At 43.3% G+C, this 21711-nt stretch overlaps 1 protein-coding gene across 1 annotated transcript in view; it reads left to right on the top strand.

Annotated features, from left to right (window-relative positions):
• Positions 1-21711, top strand: part of LOC308435629 (A-type potassium channel modulatory protein DPP6-like) — a gene marked incomplete at both ends in the record, with an annotated part of 497671 nt that overhangs the window by 348692 nt on the left and 127268 nt on the right. The gene's annotated exons all lie outside the window — the stretch shown is intronic.

Genomic DNA, 21711 nt, shown 5'->3' with positions numbered 1-21711 from the left:
ATTGAAGGCTTAGTTGGCTGGACACACCACTGTTGGTTGATAGTCTTCCTCCAGTGTGCGGAGTCCCATCCCACTGCCCGAGGAACACCTCAGCTAATGATGCAGATTCTGCTGCTAACCTCATTGAAACCCCTGTGTACAAGATGAAACTTGTACCTTCTCCTCACTGCCAACAGAATTCACATTTTGTCTTTTCAGTTTGATCTCAAGATATTTAGGTATCTTGATTTGGGTTTCATTGCTGCAAAAAGATACCATGACCAAGGCAACTCTCAAAAAGGAAAACATTTCATTGGGGCTGGCTTATAGTTCAGAGGTTCAGTCCATTATCATCATGGTTGGAAACATGGAAGCTTGCAGGCAGACATGGTGCTGGAGCAGGAGCAGAGAATTCTACATCTGGATTCACAAGTAACAAGAAGTGAACTTGGTTGAGCTTCTGAGACCTTAAAACCCATGTCCACAGTGACACACTTTCTCCAACAAGGCCACACCTCTTAATAGTGCCACTTCCTATGGGCTAAGCATTCAAACACATGGGGGCCATATCTATTCAAATCACCACTAGGCATGAGTGGCTTTCTCTTATCATTTTGGGGGATTTGTTAGGTTTTATTGTGTAGATTCACATTTTTTTAGAGAAATTTTGAGGGTTTTTTGCCATTAGTTCTTCAAATATTCTGTCCTTCTTTTTTGACTTCTATCCTTTGACAACCCCATGATGTGTTTATTAATTTACATGATGAGACCCCACAGAGATGCTAATCATTCACCTTTGCTTTGTTTCTCCGACTGAATAATCTGACCTTATCATCAAGCCCATTGGCTCTTTCTTGGTTTTCGCTCAGCATCCCTTGCTCTAGTTTTTTTCAAACAGCTTTTGTCTTGCCTTTGCCATGCTAGGCCAACTCTGGGGACCTTTCACTTTACATATTCTTATCATTGATCGCTAGCATCATTGTTATGCATTGTATATCTCTTTGAACAAATGCACTTACATCTGCAGGTTTTATAAACATAGACACCGAAACTCTACTTTGTGCACTTGCTAGTCAAATATGATTGAGCAAAGATTTTGTTAACTATCTTGACCCAGTGAATGTCTCAGACGTTGACCGATTAAAGCCACAACACCTTACTTACTCTTCACTTCCTATTTCTCGGTATCAAGGGCAAGAAAGGTAAAGGGTCCCCCAGAATGTTCTTGGTACACTGATAGCTCTGACCTTCTGGGATCTGGTAATATGTTGCTCATGATTCCCAAAGCCTCCAGCAGCAATGTTCCTTAGTGTTTTCCTTTTAAAAGTATTTTTGGCAAGGTCTTGTTACTTCAGCTACTACCACTACTTCTAGCAATTCCTGTGTTAAACAATTGTCACTGTTTTTTGTTTTGTTTTGTTTTGTTTTTCCAAAGAATTCCCAAAGAAAAAGGCCATTTGCAGTGAGCCTGGGCTGAGTCAGCTCACAGAACAAAGATACTCCGAACATAGGTTTCTAACCACCTGTCAGGTCAAATCATTACAGGCAACTAGCTGGAGGGCCTCTGAGGAGCCCCACGCATGCTCCCTTTACCACGCCAAGGAGCCCCACGCATGCTCCCTTTACCACGCCGAGGAGCCCCACGCATGCTCCCTTTACCACGCCGAGGAGCCCCACGCATGCTCCCTTTCCCATACCGAGAGCTTGTAGGCCATCGTCATAGCTACCACGGCTGCAAGGCTGCACCTTTTTAAGCCTCCAAGGGAGCTAGGAAGAAGATGGGGAAAAAATTATAGCTCAAAACACCCAATGCTCTCCCAGGACTGAAGATAGCATCAGCTTGTTGGATAAAAATCACTGTATAATTGCTGAGGTTTTGGAAAGTTTACCTTGACATTAGAGAGCGCTGGTTTTGCAGACTTTCAAAGGTTACCCTGGGCCATTCTGGATGCGGCTCCTCCCTCTATAGGAGCACACAGACTCTTTCCACAACTCTAATGCATCTGATGTTGAAGGGTACCCAGGAGAATTCTCCACTTCCCCCTGACACTTGCACTAACTGTTAGAATAGTTTAAAATTTCACAAACTCCTCTGCCCCAAGTAGCAGCTTGTTTGAAGAGAGCAGCTTTTAAATATGTACAAAATTGTATGCTTCCAAGCTGCTCGCTGTCTCCTCTACAGCAGTGCCATGACTTGAAGGAAACAACTCTGAGGCATTTATTCCACAATTCTGAGACACCTGGTTTTGTGGGGAGCAACATCCCCCTTACGAATGCACTTGTGCTTTATTTGCCTGATATACCACAATGATGATGTCGCTATGGTCCCATAGCTAAATTCCTCTACTTAACCTATACAACCATGGCTCCCCACTGAGAACCCTGCAAACCTGCAAGATGGATCTGCACAGCCATACACCAGCTGACCCTAGGCCACTCACCTATTTAGAAGCAATTTCTCTTCTACTCAGAATGCTGAAGGAGCAAAACAAAGCAAACCCAGAAAACCGCCACCAACAAAAGCAAAGATTCTTCCAGGCATGGCACGGGCGGCCCATGCCTTCAGTCCCAGCACTGAGAGGCAGGTAGATCTCTGTGCATTTGAGGCCAGCCTGGTCTACAGAGTAAGTTTCAGGCCAGCCAGAGCTACATACATATGAAATACAGTGTGTGAGAAAAAGCAAAGGCTTTGCCTCTCATTCTCACAGAGACACTCGAGTTAGTGACAGTCTGCACTTAGGACAGCAGAAGTAGGACAAAGGATACTCATCACTTCCAACACCTCATAGAAGCCTCTCGGTTTGATCCGGAGGTAACTGTGGAAAGGCACCTGGTCAGTTATAACAGTGAATGTAGATTCCAGGTCTAACCCTATACCACCAAGGAAGGGCAGAGCCTCCTTAAAAAGCACTCTGAGATCAGAAATTAAAGGTCCCAACTTCTAAGTTTGGGCCCATGCCAAATTCACTACAGTCTTCAGAAGATGCAAAAATTGTTTTCCAAGTGAATAAATGTGCCAGATGACCTCCCAGGGCTTCTTCTCTGATGGCCTCTCAGCATGAACACATGCCATGTCTTCATTATCAAAAGAATGTTAAGCCGAGCGGTTCAAGGTCATAGCTGCTAATAGACTGATGGAGATGCTTTTTTTAATGGACCTTCCTACTACTGGAAAATACTTAGAAGGAATACTCCAATACAGAGATTCAAGAACACTCAAATATGCTTAAACCTTAAAACATAGTGATGCTTACAAGAAGGGGTAGTGTTTAAAGATGTTGTGCTGGTGGTTTTAAAGGAATTCATGGGCATAGATTAATGGGAATTGTCAGGCATTCCGAACCAAGGATACTGTGTGAGCACAGGTCAATAATATGAGGAAACATCAGGCAGAAGCGGGGCTGGAAGGGTGCAGTGTATTACCACTAACTATTCATCCACTGAGAGAAATCTCAACCCCCATCCCTCGCCTAGGCTTGGCCAGTCCGTGGGAAAACAAGGTCGTTGTTAGATTGTTTGTCATTATGTTCCATTAGAATGCACCTCTCGAACTTTCTATTCCTGGATATAACTATTTCTTTTGGAGTAGCTTAGAATCAACTTAATATTTTCTGTGAGCATCAGTGTGTGGAGGAAACAGCTGTGTTGTCTAGTTTTGTCTTGTTTTCTGGTTTGTTTGTTTGTTTGTTTTATCAAGTGGATACAAGCTACAGTCATTTTGAAGAATGAACCTCAACTGAGAAAATATCCCTGGCAGACTGTCCTGTGGGAAAACCTAGGGTAAATTTTCTTGGCTGATGATTGACAGGTGACAGCTCAACCCTTTGTAGATGGTGACACATAGGGGACAGGGGTCCTGGGGTGCTTTTGAAATCAGTCTGAGTAAGCCATGAGGAAAAATCAGCATGCAGCATTCTTCCACAGCCTTTGCTTCAGCTCCTGCCTCCTGTCCTGCCCTGACTGTCCTCAGTGATGAGCTGTAATCTGTGAAGTAAAATAAACCCTTTCCTTACCGTGTTGCTTCTGGTCATGGTATTTTAATCACAGCAAGAGAACCCAAACAAGACAGAAGCTGGCCTTCATCTCTGAGCATGTGCTCTAGAACCTCTGGTGTCTGAGTTCCACTGAACTCTGGTCTCAACTCAGTGGAAGAAGCCCAGGGGATTTTTCTTGGTGAATTTTGCTTTGCTCTCAAATGCTTTGTTCCTAACTCACACTGGCTTGCCAATGTGAGTGATCATAAAGAAAATGAGAGAGGCGGGAAAGTTCATTATTGTATTAATTGCCGATGCTATGTTTAGCTACAAAACTAGTATTGGTTGTTAGGGGTGGAAATATGGTTCAGTAGTTAAGAGCTCTTGCTCCTGAAGAGAACCCAGGTTTGGTTGACAGCACATAGGTGGCAGCTCACAACCTGTAATCCACTAGGATTGGCTAAGGGGTCTGATGTCTTATTCTGACCTCTAAGGCCAGCAGAAATATACTTACACATAGTCAAAACACTCATATGCATAAAAAGGTCTATAAAAGGTCTAGTATTGATTTAGTGAGCTGCCCAAACATTCCGTTTTTCTAATTTCTTATAAACTCTCATTGCTCTGGTGTTTTAGCTGCTGTTTCCAGCGAAATTGGTTCAAACATTAGTTGCTAGTGTCATTTTTACCATGCTATGAATGACCCTAATGTCAGTTTCATGCTATTTAAACTATTTAGTAAACAGTCTCCTACCTGTGGCTACATTGTATCTCCTTGGTGCCCCAGTAAGGAGCAAGGAAAGATAAAGACTATTACCAGGTCTCTGAGCCCTCCAGCCCCACCTAAAATCATGGCTATCACAGACTTTCTGTGTGGGCTTCTGACTTGAGTATAGTTCTAAACATCCTCATTTAACTTGGATTGCTACATTCAGGGTGGGTCTTCCCCTCCCAGCTGCACCCATAGACATGACTCCATGGTGACTGGACACTCGGTCAAGTCAACAATGAAAAGATGTCATTCATTTTCTTGGTAGTATGGCTGAGAGTTCTAAGATTTCACATCATGTTTGGTAGCCCTGACATAACACACGACTAAATCCTTGAGTACCGGTTGGTGGAGAAAGTAGAACTGGAAATACATGGCTAGGCACACAGTTACAGTGCCAGAAGCCATTTTGGTTTATGGGAGAGACACCACTGATGGAGAGGATAGTGAGGTGACCAATGTAACACCCCGAAGCGATTCCACCAGTGAGTTCCTCACAGGAAATGAGCCCACCTCCTATTACATTTGCCATCTAATTAAGAACCATCGGCGACTCATTCCACTGACTAAACAAGAGGCCTTGTGGTCCAATTAGAACGAAGTGGAAACCAGGCCTTCAACATACCCCCCCCCCATCTAAACTGTAACAGACCCAAAGTGCCGAGTCACTGTACCCCACCCCGCCCCAATCCAAATGAAACCCCACATCACTGAACACTTCAGAACAGAAATCAGATGCTACGCAAAGAAAGTAAAATTGTGTTCTCTGGCCAAGTAAAATAAAATAAAACAAAATAAAATATGGATTTTCTGATGAGCTCTTGCATTTTTTAGATTCGACTTCATTAGGAGTATCTGTTGTGTTTGCTGCACGTAGATACAGCAAAGCCCAATGAGGAGAGTGGGGCAGGTATCAGAAACACAGCACCTCAGGGCTACAGTGTTCTGTAGTGTTGAGTGTGGTTAAGGTCTTTTTTTCATCCCTCCCTCCTCCAACAGGGTCTAGTATGTAGGAATTGCCCAGGAAAACCTGATGTTCAAGTTGGAATTATGGTGTGCTGCCGGCAGATCTGAGACAGATGTGTTTAACTATATCCTGGAAACAGAGAGACTCCTAGGGACCTGCTGCACACATGACCAGGCCAACACTCAGCATGGTGCCCAGGCCTGGAGATGACAGGTCATCACATCTGCAGTGAGGAAGCAGAGAGGAATGCTGTAGCTCAGCTTGCTCTCCCCTCCCCCATTCAGTCTGGGCCCTCACATGGTGCTGCCCACAAGCGGGGGTCTTCCCACCTCTGTGAAACCTCTCTGTTAACAGCCTCACAGACACACCCACAAGTGTGTCTCCTAAGGTAATCCCAAATCCTGTCACATTGACAATGAAGACAAGCCTTCAGACGAGTGAAAGCCTATCATGACTGGGTCTTATACTGTAAAGTTAGATATTACAAAATAGACAATGTTTTCCAGGTCAGAATATGAACAGAAAAGTCTATGAGCCAACTGAGGTCACATAGTCACTTGCAGTTATGGGAATGTTCAGAGGAGAAATCTATTCCAGCATTTATTCTGCCTCTGCAAAATAAATTCAAGGGCTTCTTCACTTACTATGCTCACATAGACCTGTGACTACTGTGAAAGCCTTGGCCCCAACACCGCCATCTTCCCCAATGGTTGGTGCTTGCCCTTGATGGAGTGGATGTCAGTAATCAGCAGATCATGAGCAAGTCAAAGCCAGAGCCCAGGACGTGGTGGTCAGCTCAGAGCTCCAGGACAGAAATGAGTCTGTATCAGCTCTCCAGTACCGCCACCACTCAGAAGTGGTGGCAGATGGCAGCCTTGAAGAAGAGATGCCATTCACGTGGTCTGATAAAGCAGATGGCTGTAGGCAAACCACACGCCACAGGAGAGACCTGCCTCAGGCAAAGTCTCATGTGCGACACCTGCCAACCCTTCCTGAAGGACACTGCCCACTTGGCCCACCATGTCATCAGACACTTTGAGGCTTGACAGACATAAATGAGCAAAGCAGAGAGAGAGAATTATCCCTCCACAGGAGCCCGCCTCCTTCGTTCTGCAGGGTGAGAGCAACCAATGCTCAGTCTCTCAGTTTTCCACCCCAATGCCTTAGCCCTTAGCCGCAGTAGTCTGGGCAGAGATCCCCTGCGTCCTGCAGAGGTGCCAGCCTGCTGTCTCTTGCATGTGGGATTGTTCTGTGTGTCTTTAGGGATCAAGTTGTGCCAAGGTGAGCTCCTTCATGGTTCTCACCCTGAACTCTTCCAAAATTGTTCTTCATATCTTCCCTCATAAATGAAACCATGAAGGGATATATGATAAAAGGCTCTGAGGCTCAGAGATCTTAGTGGTGAGGTGTGGAGGCTCTCACACCCACCTGGCACTTGCCTCTCCCTCTATAGAGACCCTTACTGGGCCTATCTCAACTCTACTGCTGTTATCTTTCCAGAACATACTTTATAATGAGGAAACACCAAGAGCTAAGGCAATGTAACCCTTGAGACATTCATAATAATAGAGTTCTAACCAAAGTCCTCTGACTTCCTATCCAAACAGGACTTCCAAGTGATTCGGTCTGTTTGTGAAAGTTTGTGCAGTTCCAGAGAGTGGACAATTATAAACAATGTGAATTTAAGCAAGATAATATGAATTAGTCAGATTTCTTTTTCTCACATTGAGTCTATGTTCTACCTAGCCTACCCCCCCACACACACTTCTTTTTGCCAAATGATCTTTAATTGTAATATTTTCTCTTAGTGCTTCTTAACTACTTAGGCATTCCACTGCACTGCTGCTGACATCATCTATGATGTCATAAGGTTGGTGACCATTGCAGCACTGCTGACATCATCTATGCTATCATGAGGGTGGCAGCCATCTACACTGAACCCTACAGACTACGAAGAATCAGATCTCCTTCGTAGTTTCAGAAAATTCTCTGACTAAAGACCTATGCCATGTCAGTCAGGCAATGTTGATAGTATCATCAAAAGTGATGTTTCTACCACACTTAACACTAAACTGTATGTATGTGTATGTATAGACATATAATAAGGATTTTAGGTAATCATAAAGTAATATGATTTGCTATAGCTTTTCTAAATGTCTTTCATGTTAGTCTACTTTTTATATCACTCAAAGGTTTCATATTCTAGTTTCTCCCACCACAATGGCTCCAATGAGTGAGTCTGAGCCGAGGGGAGAGGACAGTCAGTCTGTGGTGGGGCCTGACATAGATGCCTAATGTAGAGATACCGAGATAAAGGTTTTTCTAGCCATTAGCTGTCTCTCTTCTCCTCACTATCTTTCCTTGATTACAAAATTTTTTTTTAAATCCTGTGTTTCACAAAGCTATTATTTGTTGCTAGTAACAGTTGGCTTTTATCATGAAAATTCTCAGGCTGTAATAATGAATGCTGAGTATGGGGAGTCCATAGAACATTTCAAAGGCCACATTTCATCATAGATGGTCTAGCCTCTACATTTATAGGAGTGGCGGTTGCCAGAGGCAGATGACTGCAGATGCCCTGAACTTGGAGGGCCCATTTTCAGTCCACAAACTCATCTAGGTCAAGGTGAGCCTGGATCAGCCTCCTGATTCATTCTAATTCTCTAGATCCCACAGAATCACAGTGTGTACTTCCCTATAGGCTGAGGCAACACAATGTTAAAATTTGGGAGCTCTGGAACCCTAGGGAGCACCTAAGCAGCAGACCATTCTGGCATGATCTCCTGAGGTTCTGGCAATGCCCATTTCTCTACCTCCCTCTTGAGGCCTAGCTCCTGAACCTTCTTGGTCAGATTCCTCTTATAGAAGCAGGTAGTTGATGCCCAGATATCAAGGATCTTGATTACAGCCATGATATCAGGACTAAAAGAACATTCTAAGTCAATGTTGCCAGACTCAGACACTTTTTTAAAAATGAACAACAAAAGGAGGAAGAGGAATAAAAAGAGGAAGTGGAAAGAAGGAGAACAACAAAAAGAACAAGAACAAAAAGTAGGAATAAGGAGAGAGGAAGGGGAGGGGCAGGGGCAGAAGAAGAAGGAGAAGGAGGAGGAGGAGGAGGAGGAGGAGGAGGAGAAGGAGGAGGAGGAGGAGGAGAAGGAGGAGAAGGAGGAGAAGGAGGAGAAGGAGGAGGAGGAGAAGAAGGAGGAGAAGAAGAAAACAAGAACAAGAACAAGAAAGATACGGGAAGGAGAAGAAGAACAAGAACAAGAACAAGAAGGAGAAGGGGAAGGAGTAGAAGAACAAGAAGAAGCTCAACAAGAGGAAAATAATGCTTTGTACTGGAAACCTAGCCAACTACCCAGGGTTTGTAAAGGCAGAATTTTGGAGGACACCCTGCAACCATCACTTTTCAAACCAGCATAATCCCTAACTACATTCTAAGTATTTGTCCTTATACGCACAGTAGTCCACTCTCCTTAGCAAGAAAACTTCTCTTTGTAACAGTCAGAGACCATTACAGAAAACCACAACTAGGCAAGATGCAGGATTATGGAGCCTGGTCCCAAGTGATGTATCTACAAAACACTCCTAGTCTTTAGGATCATGTTAAAGAGAGGGAGAAAGGCTAGTAAGAGCTAGAGAAGCAGAAAATTTGCTTTTATATTTTATTTCCTAGAAATATCTGAGGCTATATCCATGAAATCTCCCCAACATGGCTGCCTAAGAATGATCTTAATAAGGACAACACCAATCAACATGCTAATGTAGAAGGGATAAAGCTCATGAAACCTCAACCCAAGACAAAGAACTACTAAGCAACTATGCAATGCTAAAGATGAGAGAAAGTATTCCAGGGAATATAAGAATTTTTCTCCACCAGGCCAAAATATACACATATCACTGTATAGCCTTGCTTTAGAACTTCAAAATGCCAGCTCCTGAAATATCTTCATCTTCCAAACCAAGGGTTTCCATGAGAGATGGTCAGTCATTCTCCATTTCCATGGACATCTCCCACGGCCTGTTCTGCTTTACCTGGACACCATCGCTGGCTGCCCAGAACCTCAACTTATTTTCGTGTTTTTCCCATCTCATGGTGACATCTCAGCCTGGCTACTCCATGCAGCTTGGCTCTGTGCAGCTCAGCTCTATACACAGGACTCTTGCTCCTCTCCTGCTGTCTCACACTCCCAGGCAACAGAGTTCACCCCAGTTTATTTTCTCTTCCTTTTCTTTCTTTGTTGTGAGGGTGAGTGAGGTGAAGTGTGTGTCCGTACCTACAACATTGCTGCATCTCCTACGTCACCAGTATCTGTAACAGATGACACCTTTATCCCAAGCCATGTCCTATCTGTATCTTTTGTAAAGTGTTTGAGTGTTGATCCCAGCAGTGTTTGTGCTCTTCTCTGAATACTGAAGCATGTGCATCCCAAGAAGCTCTTCCAGAAGAACAAGAGCCTGATCACATCTGGCAGAAATACTGTGATCCCTGCTATCTGTCATTGGAGCCTTGGCCATACGGAATGTCCTTACTCATTCTCTGATCTTCATTTACAGATTGATATAAGGATCCCAGTTACAGACAACTGCATCTCTTGAGTGTCTCTCAGTGTTCTGTAGCTTCTCCTTTACTTTGAAAGCAAGGTATTTCTGATTAGGCCAATCGCATGGAATTTCCCTGCATGGGTTTACCTGACAACTTCCATCAGCTAGCAGACAAGTTAGCACTGTCTGCTCATACACTACTAGAGACAAGTAGGCTGAAAAGATGTCCTCCAAATTTTCCATCATAAATTTTATATGTTTTGCTTATTAGGCATGGGGGCATACACCTGCAATCTCCACACTTGGGAGACTGAGGTAGCTATCAAAGGTTATGGGCCTATCTTTGACTATATAAAGAGATGTTGTCTGTCGAAAACTAATAGATTAAATCTAAATTAATTATTAGTTAACCAATAAGATTGGCATTTTCTGTGACATGATATTTGGTATTTGACAAATATCCTGTCAACTTTTCACCAAACCAGGCTCCTGGTTTGGATGAACACTGTCTATAAAAGGCTCCTGTGTTGAGGATGTGATCAGAACCTGCCCTTTTGAGAGGGTGATCAGAAACTGATAAATTAGTGCCTTACTTGTGATATAATAGTTTGTTTAGATGAAAAGCCTTGCTGAAAAAGGCTGGTCTTTGGGGGGATCCCTTAAAAAGATGTGCTCTGGCCCTGGGCCTTTAGTTCCTGCTTCCCAGCAACCCTGAGAAGAGACTCTGCCCCATGTTCTTGTGACCATGGTCTTCTGCCTAACCTTAGGCCCAAGTCAGTGTGTGGCGCGCTCCTCGACCAGAGAGGAAAGACAACCACCACCAGAAGATTCTTCTCAGGTCACGCTTTATTGTGGGAGTCTCTTGATTGAAGGGGAGAGCAGGAAGTGAGGGGCCCCGAACTACCCTAGCTGTCCGCTTATATAGGGAGAAGCGCATACGGGCTTGCCATGATTGGTTGTCACCAGTCTGCTGACACCAGAGGCCTCGGGATTGGCTGGAGATAGGTTATGTACTGCGCATGAGCGGGGTGCAGTGCCTTAGCTGACAAGAGCATTACTATATATGGAGTTGTTTACCTCAAACCGTGAGGGAGCCAGCACCATCTTGTAATGGCGTCCGTCCGCATTCAGCTCCCCACATCAGTGGATGTAGCCAACAGAATCTCTCAAAGTAGGAAGCAAAATAGCTCTTTGTTCCTTTAAGTTATTTCTCCCACATAGTTGCCTTGGCAACAAAGGCTGAGCACCTTTACAACTGCAAAGGTCCTTACCTGAACTGAGAGCTTCACCAGGAACCACAAAATGTGGAATTTCTGAATTGACCATTGCTTTATGTTATTAAATTTACAATTCACTGGAACAAGAGACCTTTTACCCAGAAACCATGTGTTTGAGCTCCCAAAGAGCAAGCTAGGTCCTTGTGACTCACTGGAAATAGGAGCTTTCAGTGTAGGTCTCAATAGCAAATATAGCCATAAGAGGCTTGGGCTTTTCAAACTCTTTTATGAGTATGATAATGGAGACTGGGTTTTTTTTTTCTTTGTATATTTTAATCAGTTTTAACATTCTTTGGACATTCAAATTGTCCTAATCAGCCACTTTCAGAGGTGAGGTGTTTGTATTCACACACCTGGACACTTGTAGCTCATAGTCAAATGGCTCTGCTTGTCTCTGGGCAGTTGTTTACAGGCAGTTGGATTCAGAATGGCCTCCCTGTGGGTGACTGGGACCTCTCTGCTTCATGGGTCAGATCCATTCATCTTGTGATAATCAGAGAACCCATGCCTGGGCACCTACAACTAGGCAGAGCCTCAGTCACCTTCTGCTCTTACTGCTGATACCCCATTGGCCAATCAAAATTGTATGTTTGGTCCGGGGAAGTTAACATAGGACTTGGTAAAGATCTGAGCCAGTGTTTTAGCTTGACAGACTCTTAACATGACCATTCATCACATGCCCTTGTGTCTTTGTGTTCTGACCAATATGGTGCCCAGATCTGTCCTCTGCTGTGTCTCTCAAACACAGAACCACACATTAGTTTCAGGACTTGCTGGTCCTTTATAGGAAGAGTATATCCAGGGTCATCATGAATCTGGTCCATTTCCATAGACAAAATTAGCCACTAGATACCATGGAAACAGACATCTGTCCCTGTTGGAATCCCTTTTTCAAATTTACTATGATAGGGTTTTTGCTTCTACAATACTTGCATGATTTTAAATATATCTCTTTTCTTTCATGGAGAAAATAATCTCAGTTCCTAATGACACTAATTGAGTGTGACTCGTGATTGGCAGGGGACTTGACTGCAGCAGTGGGTGTAACTGGCCTTTGTCATCTCCTTAAGTGAGAGCATGTGGCTGAACTATATTTGGTGCCTATGAGTGGGGCAGCAGAGGAGCTAGCACACCCTAAACTCTTTCTGGGTGAGCAAAGTATCCCTAGGTTGGTTTGTTTTTCTGCACCATTGTCTTAGACCCAACGCTCCTACGTATATTTACATGGAAATGATTCACTGATTTCCCTCAAACAGATGCAGGGGACACCTTCCACATTTGCTCACTGCCTCTCTGTGGAGTAGTTCTGTGGACTTCGAGAAGAGTGTGTATCTTTAATTTCAAATAAAACAATATGCTTATCGTCCTAGGTCATTAAAACATATGAATTTCCAAACACACAACTGCCCTTGACACTCTCTTGACATTTGGGTACTTAAATGTTTCAGTGTCCTGGTTAGAACCCAGAACCTTGCATGTGTCAGGCAAATTCTCTGCTACGAGTGCCACCATGGCTTTGGGCTCCTATTTTTAATGTATTGGTTTTAATGGTACTTCCTGGAACTCCTTTTATGCTGTCAACCATATTCTCAATCATATTAAGACGCCATGTGATGTTTGTTAATTCTAATTTCCTTCCTGTGCCTATGATAAAACACTGGCCAAAAGCAGCTTAGGGGAAGAAGGGGTTTATTTCAAATCATTGGTCATAATCCATCACTGAGGGTAGTCAGGGCAGGAACTTGAATCAGAAACCAAGTAGGGACACAACTTAGAGATCACTCACAAACTCATACTTAGCCAGTTTTCTTATTCAGATTAGAACCACCTAACTAGGGAATGGTACCACCCACAATGGGACCAGCCCTCCTTCTATAGAAATTAACAATCAAGACAATTCCCCTCAGGCATACCCTCAGGCCAAAATCCAGCCAAATCCTTCCACTGAGGCCTCCTTCTCAGGTGACCCTACACTGTGTGAGATAGACAGTTAAAGCTAACTGGGACAAGATCACCCTGGGTTATTTTAAGTATTTACCTATCTCTTTTGTCCATGTTCATGATCTACAGGTAGAAGCAGCTCATTGATGTGAGACATCTATTTGCCACCTCCGAGGACCGCGTTTGGTTTGTTCTTTGATGGCCATGGTCTGAGAAAAGGGTCATTTCCATATTTAAGGCAGATTGTGATATAAACTGAAACATTCTTTGGGGATGAACTATATCCACGTACCATAACCTAAAAATAGTCTACTCGGGAAAGCTTCCTGCAAGAATAGGAGTGTCCAACTCCTAAAACATGTGACATCGTGCCCACTAGCCACACGGGCCCTTGAGCACTAAAAAGTCTTATAGGAGCGACTCAGTTTCCAATGTGCCTTTACTTTCAATATTGGTAGGAGCATCTTGTGGCTATGGCTCAGAACCACAGTTATTAATGTGATTCAGCTAAAGCATTTGCTTTTGGTTTATAGTTTTCTTTCACTTAATTTTCTGACATTTATTTAGTGGGATGGGGCCACAGCATGTGTGTGGCGATCAGAGGACAACTGTGTCAGCTCTTGTCCTTCACCGCGTGGATTCCAGGGGTAAAACTGGCATCATCTGGCTTGACTGTGAACACCTTTCCCTGCTGAGCCATCTCCCGGCTATACATTTATTTCCTCTCAGAAGTGCAATCCCCAGTTCCAACTGTCTAAGCACTGCTGACTTGACATTTAAAAGCTAGAGTGCTTAGTTTACTGTAGTTGTGTCTGTCCACCTAGGTTGAACATCACTATGTCTGCCTCCAGACTCACAGCCCCAAAGTTTGACTTAGGGGCAAAATTTCAGCATGCAAGCTTGTGGCCAGTGGTCACTGGAGAAGCATGAAAAAAACACCATTAATGAAGCTTTCAATGGACTCAGATAGACTCCACAAATGCCAGTCACCCCAGAAGCCCAGAGAGAGGATCTGGGAGGACGGGGCCACGTGGGCCCATATCCAGTTCAGCTGCATTTAAAAAGTCACAGAACTGTAAAACCAATCTTAAGTCTTTACTTTGGGAAATTTAAATTTTAAGCAAGTTCATAGCCAGATTTCTACAAATTAATATTCTACAAAATAATAACTTATTGTTAATATTTTATTTTGTATAACTTCACACAGGTATATAATCTGACTTACACATGTATATAATCTGTGTATCACAATCACATCCCATAATCCTTCCCTTTCTTCCTTCTACTCCTACTGACCATTTTCTTTGATAGCTACTCCCCTCTCACTTGCATGTCTCTGTGTGCAAAGATCGTATGGAAAACATGCTGCCTGGGTTGTTTTGCCATATTATGCAAGCTAGAATCATCTGGGAAGAGGGAGTGTCGATCAGAGGTTGCCTCCATCAAGTTGGCCTGTAGACAAGTCTGTGGGCCGTCTTGTTGAGATCAGTTGTTAGTGTGGAAGGGCCCAGTTCACTTGGCAGTACCCTGTCTGGGCAGGTGGCCCTGGAGAGTGTACAAAAACAGGCTGAGCAAGGCATGAGGAAAACAAGCCAGAGACCTACATTCCTCCATGGCCCCAGCTTTGGTTCTCTACTCCAGCTTTCTGCCTTCATAACCCTTGCTGATGGAGTGTGCTGAGAAGTTGTAAGATAATTGAATCTTTTCCTTCATAAGATGGATTTGCTCATGGTGTTTAATCATAGCACCAAAAATGAAACCAATGAAGGTGTCCTAACTGCAATGATGTTGTGAGGAAGTGGCCACGTTATATCCAAAAGACTGTCTCACAGCCCTGTCCATCCTCCAGCTCTTACACTGATTCTGCACCCTCCTCAAAGTGTGTTTCCTGAGCCTTAGAGGGGGTGATAGAGATGTCACACTTAGGGTTGAGTACACAACAGTCGTTGATTCTCTGCACGTTGACGAGTCTGTGCACTGCCCATCATCCACTGCACAAAAGTTTCTCTGGCCAAGGCTGAGAGCAACACTGGTCTCTGGTTATAAGCCTAAGTATTTAGAAGACACCTTGATGTGACCACTTAACAGAATAATCTGCAGGAGGTTCCCTGCCTAGGCCAGAGAATTATAGAGATTATTTATTAAACCCCAGTCCCCTACCTGGAAGCAAACCACATATACTGTGTCATTTTACCCTTTGACACTGTATGAGAAGAATCTATAAAACAGGAAGACTCACCCTGGTAAACATAAAAACAATATCCATGTCTTCCCTTAAAAACTTTACAAAACATCAACATGGAGAGAGAAGTTGGACACCAAGTCCCACCCCCCTGCCCAGGAACTATTGCAAATTGACAGCTTCCATGAGAGCAAGAGCTCAGAGTTTTTTAAGGACTGGTGACCCCTGGTAGGTTGACGGAACTTCAGGGGATAATCTCACACCCACAAGTGTATGGACAGCACAGAGTGGATTTGAGAGAATAAAAAGTAAAATATATCTTTTTATTTTGAGTATGAACTGGGAGGTTGGTCTGTGAGGAGCTGGGGAGGGGAGAGATGAGTATGGTCAAAGTAGTATATGGATTCTCAAAAATTCTAACACTGTTAAAAATGAAAGCTTCCCAGCAGCATCAAATATTCTGTTAGTCTTTCCATTTCTGATTGTCACGTAAACATCAGTATTTACTGAAGAAACCATGCCACCTCCTCTGTTGCTTCTCAGATTCCTATTTGTGTCTGTGTGCTGTTGTTAAAATGCTCTCATAGCTATGTTGAGTTATCCTGCAATAGTCATCCTTGAATGGCACATGATAGACAAAGGACTTTCCCGTGGATCATTTGCAGTCATCACTGACACATCAGGGTGTGTTCTGTATCCATCAACCTCTTCCCTTCAATATGTCTGCTCTGACAACTTATTTTAGCTACTTAGCACGTGGTTCGGGTGGAAAAAGGAGATATGATTGAGTCTCCCTCTCATTCCTCAGATTTTGAAGGATGTGATGTGTTTTAGTGTGCCCCTACTGGTGACCAGCGGAATCCATTGTCTCTGGTGTCTTGCTGAGTTCATAGATATGTGAAGGTTGACTATGACGAGCTGGAGTCCATTGCAGTGGCTGTTCCTAAGCCCACCTGTGAACAAGGAGCCTTTTAAAGTTGGTCTTTGAGGTTGGTCCTGTCATGGACCTAGAGTCAGTCATTTGTAGAAAGAGTCTGGATACACTGAAGGAAAGGACATCCCTAAGGCTGCAATGTGGAAGTTGGCTGTGCCCAATCAATATTATTACCATTGTGCTGATCTTTACTGTCATGGGATATATGTATATCATATACCATTATCAGAACCTACGTAAATACAAGTGGGTGGCAACCAGAAATAAAGTACGTAACCAGCCTGCTTCCACTAACAGTTCTTCAAACTTGTAGAGGAAATGGTTGATAGAGGTATTAATTTCTTTTATTTTGTATGCTTTTCATTACATAAATTAGAATCTGTTGCAATATGAGAAGTCCTTGTAGATTTAAAACAAACATGTATACACAGTTTATATCTGAGAATTTTAAAAAATGATACAAAATCTACGGTTTCAGAAGAAGCTGTGACATCATTTAAAGTTTCACCATTTGGTGAGTGTTTAGTTATTTTTGAGAACTTTGTTTTAAGTAACAAATTACTATTTATATTCATGTGATAGATGTGATCTCTTGCTGTATGTACAAATTATACCTTATGTACTAAACTTGATCATTGGCAGTTTTATATGTGAATGTATGTTTGCTGTCACCCCTCTCATTGGTGTCTCCCCATCCCCGACACATACACACTTTCCTTCCTACATCCCTTCCTACAGGTTTCTTTCCCATATGTTTGTCTCCTTGTTTTGTTGTGTGATGCTTGACTTAACTAGGGTTGTCTGTGTGCTACCATATTTGGAGCCCGGTGAGCTCACCATCTGTTCACAGCTGTGGAAGCACAGAGGCCTGACAGGCATGGTGGACCAGGTCAGGAACAGCAGGGTACAAGTGAGAAAGGGGACTAATTCTATACTTCCATAGTATACTTAATATAATCATTCAAAACTGAAAAGCTGGTGATCCGGAACATACAGAACACTGTGTGCTGTAAGGCAGACCTATTGGGAAGCTGATGAGCAGTCTACAGTAAAGTGAATGGTAGCCAGAGTTAGTGGGGGGTGGGGGGTCTGGACATAAGGAAATTGTGATTTTAGAGGCTGTAAGAGAAAATAATCAGCACAGAGAGCTACAAAGGCATCTCCAACAAGCCTCCCCCCACAGCTTCAATGGGCCCACAGAGCACCCAGGTATGGGAAAACCCAAGGTACATTAGCCAAAAGCAAATATCCATGTAACAAATGAAAGTGTAGCTCTCCAGAAGCAAAGCAGTTTCACTCAGCAAGGAAGGCTGGAGGCTCCAGCAGAGGGAGCTGAGGCAGTAGCAGGAGTCGGGGCAGTATGTAGGAACCAGGAGCAGTGGGCAGGAACTAGGGCTGGGGGGGGGGGTAGTGAGCAGGAGCCAGGAGCAGTAGGCAGGAACTGGGGCAGTGTGGGGAACCAGATTAGTGGGCAGGAGCTGGGACAGTGGGAGGAGCCAGGAAAGTGAGCAAGAGCCAGGGGCAGAAGGCAGGAGCCGATGTTGAAAATCCATGTTGTTTAAGGCAAGACCTAAATGCTCCAGACTAGGAAAGAACTGAGCAAAGACTACCCCCAGCAGGAAAGAATATGAGTCGAGTTTGGATCAAATTAAAGGGGAGTTTGGAACCAAGAAAGAAAGCTGTGCTAAAGAATTAAGACAAGTGTGTGTTCAGTGAACAGAAACTCTGGCAGGGAAATGTGAGATCTAGATAGGAAAACAGAAGTGATAAGCAAAATGGAAGTTTCTAAATGAAAAAAAAAAAAAAGACAAATTACAGGGATGAGAAGTCGAATTGGTTGCTTTGATCCATGAATGACTATGGCAAAGGGCTGAGGTGACCTTGATGGCAATCCAGGCAAAGTTATTCCAGGCAAACAGAGAGGAAGGAGAGAGAGGATGGCTAGGTAGATAAAATGTGAGGACAAGAATGTGGATCCCCCATCATCCACCTAATTACTGGGAAACATGGGACCATCTATACTTCCACAGACAGACTCACTGCATCAGGGAGATCAAAATTCAGTGGAGAGATATTGTTTCAGTGAATGATGTGGAGGGTAATAAAGGAAGAATCCCAGTTTGCACACATGTGCATGAACATCTGCACATGCATGTGCATGCCCCACAAACCCACATAGCATACACTCATAAAAACACAAAGCAGAGATGGGGAGAGAGAATGTAAACCAAAAGCTGGAAGGTGATATCAAACTCCCCAGTGTTTGTACAATTGGGAAAGAAGATGAATTAAGGGAGTCAAAATGGATAGTCAACAAACATAGTTCAGGTGTGTCTCAGTTACCTTCATATTGCTGTTAAGAGACACAGTGACAAAGGCAACTTACAAAAGACAGCACTTAGTTGGGACCTTATAGTTTCAGAGGGTGAGTCCATAACCATCATGATGAGAAGCACAGGACCAGGCAAGCAGTCATGGCACAGGAGGAGAATCTGAAAGCTTACATGCTGATCAGCAAGTTAGAGAAAAAAAGCAAACTATGCCTGACAGCGGCTATTGAAACTTCTTAGCCCACCCCATACACTTCCCCCAGCAAGACCACGCCTCCTAATCCTTCACAAACAGTTCCACCAACTGTGCGTCAAGCATTCAAACAGAGCCTCAAGACCATTCTTAAGGGTTGACAGAAATTGCACATTATTTAGAGACTTGGCATACAGAAACCACCAGACAAAATCTCCCAGAGGCCCACTTTGGAGTTCATATTCAGTGTGTTGAAAACAACACAGAAGCACCAAAAGAGGATGACACTGGGAGCCAGGAAATATCCACTCCAATGCTGCCTTCCTGTTAGAAGCCACATCATCCAGAAGTGAGTGGAACAAATCCTCAAAACAATTAAAGAAAAAAAAGAAAGAAACTGTAAAATTATCAACCTGGAAATCTGTGTTTTCAAAATATCTTTCAAAACTACAGGGGAAAAGGAAAGATTTTCAGAAAAGATAAACAAGTTTGTTATCAGTGAACCCATATAACCAGAGTGTAAGAAAGTCTTTAAATGGGATAACAAAACACTCGTGGGAGGAAATAAAGGGACAAATAGAGGAGCAGGGACTGGAGAAAAGATCATCAAGAGACTGCCTCACCTGGGAATCCATCCCATATACCGACACTAAACCCACACACTACTGCTGATGCCAATTAGTGCCAAGTAGTGCTTATTGGTGGGAACTTGATCTGGAGGCCTCCTCAGAGGCTCTCCCATTGCCATACTGATACAGAGGAGGATGCTAGCAGCTAACCCTCAGACTGAACACAGGGGCCCCAGTGAAGGAGCTAGAGAAATGACTGAAAGAGCTGAAAGGCTCTGCAAACCCATAGGAAGAACAAAATTATCAACTAACCAAACCCACCATAGCTCCCAGGGACTAAAACACCAACCAATGAGTTTACATGGTGAGACCCATGGCTCCAGGTACATATGCAGCAGAGGATAGCATTCTCTGGCATCAATGAGAGGAGAGGCCTTTGGTCCAGCAAAGGCTCATTTTCCCAGTGTAGGGAAATGCCAAGTCACTGAGGTGAGAGAGGGAGCACCTTTATGGAGTCAATGGGAGGAAGAGCAGGCATGGGATTGAGGGGAAGAAAGATATCATTTGAAATGTAAATACAGAAAATAACCAATAAAAAAATTTAAAAAGAAATTTGTTAAACACAAGGAACAGTAAGTACTCAATGGGAACCCAGGACTGTTGCTAGCAGCAGGCAGCATCAGAAATTAGAAAGGATGGATGCAGACTAAGATGGCTTCCTCTTTATGACATTTCACCTTAACATATAGCAATAAGCAAAAATGTCTTGTGGAATGTGTGAAGCATGTTGGTACAGCATATATGACAGCCTCAATAAAATGGGAATAGATGGGCTCTGGAGGCTCAAGAGATTTCTACATTCATAAAAAGTAGAGCTGTGAAGAGTTAAAGGCTTATATTACAATCACTAAGGTAGCCACGGCCAAACTAGTGTAATAAAATGCAGCTAAAATTGGTAAATGGAGACACATTTGAGAGTGCGGCCAAGTTGCTTGCTGAAGCTTTTGCTTTTCCTGCTGTGTTTTTTAGGATCTTACGCCAAAAATCATTGTTCAAGCTAATGTTTTATTATATGTGCGCATGGGTGTGTGAACATACTAGTGTTTTCACGATAGCTGCTTCAATGCAGGTTTTGAAATGGTGTGATGTCTTCAGCTTTGTGCATTTTTATTTAGTATTGCCTTAGCAAGTTGAGGTTCGTTGTAGTTCTGCAGGAATTTATGGTTTTTGCAACTTCTGAAAAAAACATTAAAATTAGATTTTGTTACATCCATAGATCAAGTTGAGTCATGTGGAATGAATAATTATACCGTTCAGCATGTTAAAATTTGTGTGATTGGGGCCTAGAGAGGTGACTCAATGGTTTAGAGTGTTTGCTGCTCTCTCAGGAGAATTAGAGCTTCTATCCTAGTAACCACTACAGAGATGGCTCAATAATACCTGTAACTAAGCTCCAAGGGATCTGATGTCCTCTTCTGTCCTCTGATGGAACACCTGCACATATATGTTCATATACATGTACATAGAAACATGCATAAATAAAGTAATTCTGTTTTAATTGTAAGACCTAGGAGCTAGAGAATGCCTTTGCAGAAGAGAGCATATGTTGTTCTTTCTGGAGATCGGAGCTCAGTTTCAGCATTCACACCAGACTTCTCACAACTTCCTACAACCACAGTTGCAGGGAACCCAACACACTCTTCTAGCATCCATTGATATAGGCATGCGCATAGGCATACGTTCTCAGAGACACAGGACACACACAGCCATAAAGGAAACAAAAGTATATCTTTTAAAACTATTTGAGACACATCTGTTGCTACCCATAGAAGCAAACTGTTAGCTATGATAGCATTTTTTTTAAAGGGTGGAAAATATTACATCAAAGACCCAGTACTCACTCCTAAAAATCTAGGGGGAAAAAGAGCATATTAAGGCAAAAGTAAGCAAAAGGAAGAAAAGAGAAAAATAGCTGAGTCAGGAAGTCAAGTACTGCGATGGAAATGATGTCAAGATGATACTCTTAGCAAAGGTAAATAAAACCTATG

The sequence above is a fragment of the Micromys minutus genome (assembly GCF_963924665.1).
Source record: "Micromys minutus genome assembly, chromosome: 23".
Taxonomy (NCBI): Eukaryota; Metazoa; Chordata; class Mammalia; order Rodentia; family Muridae; genus Micromys; species Micromys minutus.
The sequence above is the reverse complement of the archived record's forward strand: the minus strand, read 5'-3'. Positions and strand labels throughout refer to the sequence as shown.